The following is a 202-nucleotide window of genomic DNA, read 5'->3' as shown; positions in this document are numbered from 1 at the left end:
AGACCGAACCCCGGCGCGACAGGGGCCGTTACCGGCCTCGCACCGTCCACGGACTGAGCCTCGATCAGGAGGACTCAGGCCCCCGAGCGACACCGGGCAAGCGGTCTTCTGTACGCCACATTTCCCACGCCCGCCAGTCGGACGGGGATTCGGCGCTGGGCTCTTCCCTCTTCCCTCGCCGCTACTGAGGGAATCCTGGTTA

The sequence above is a fragment of the Fundulus heteroclitus genome, unplaced genomic scaffold (assembly GCF_011125445.2).
Source record: "Fundulus heteroclitus isolate FHET01 unplaced genomic scaffold, MU-UCD_Fhet_4.1 scaffold_688, whole genome shotgun sequence".
NCBI lineage: Eukaryota > Metazoa > Chordata > Actinopteri > Cyprinodontiformes > Fundulidae > Fundulus > Fundulus heteroclitus.
The sequence above is the reverse complement of the archived record's forward strand: the minus strand, read 5'-3'. Positions refer to the sequence as shown.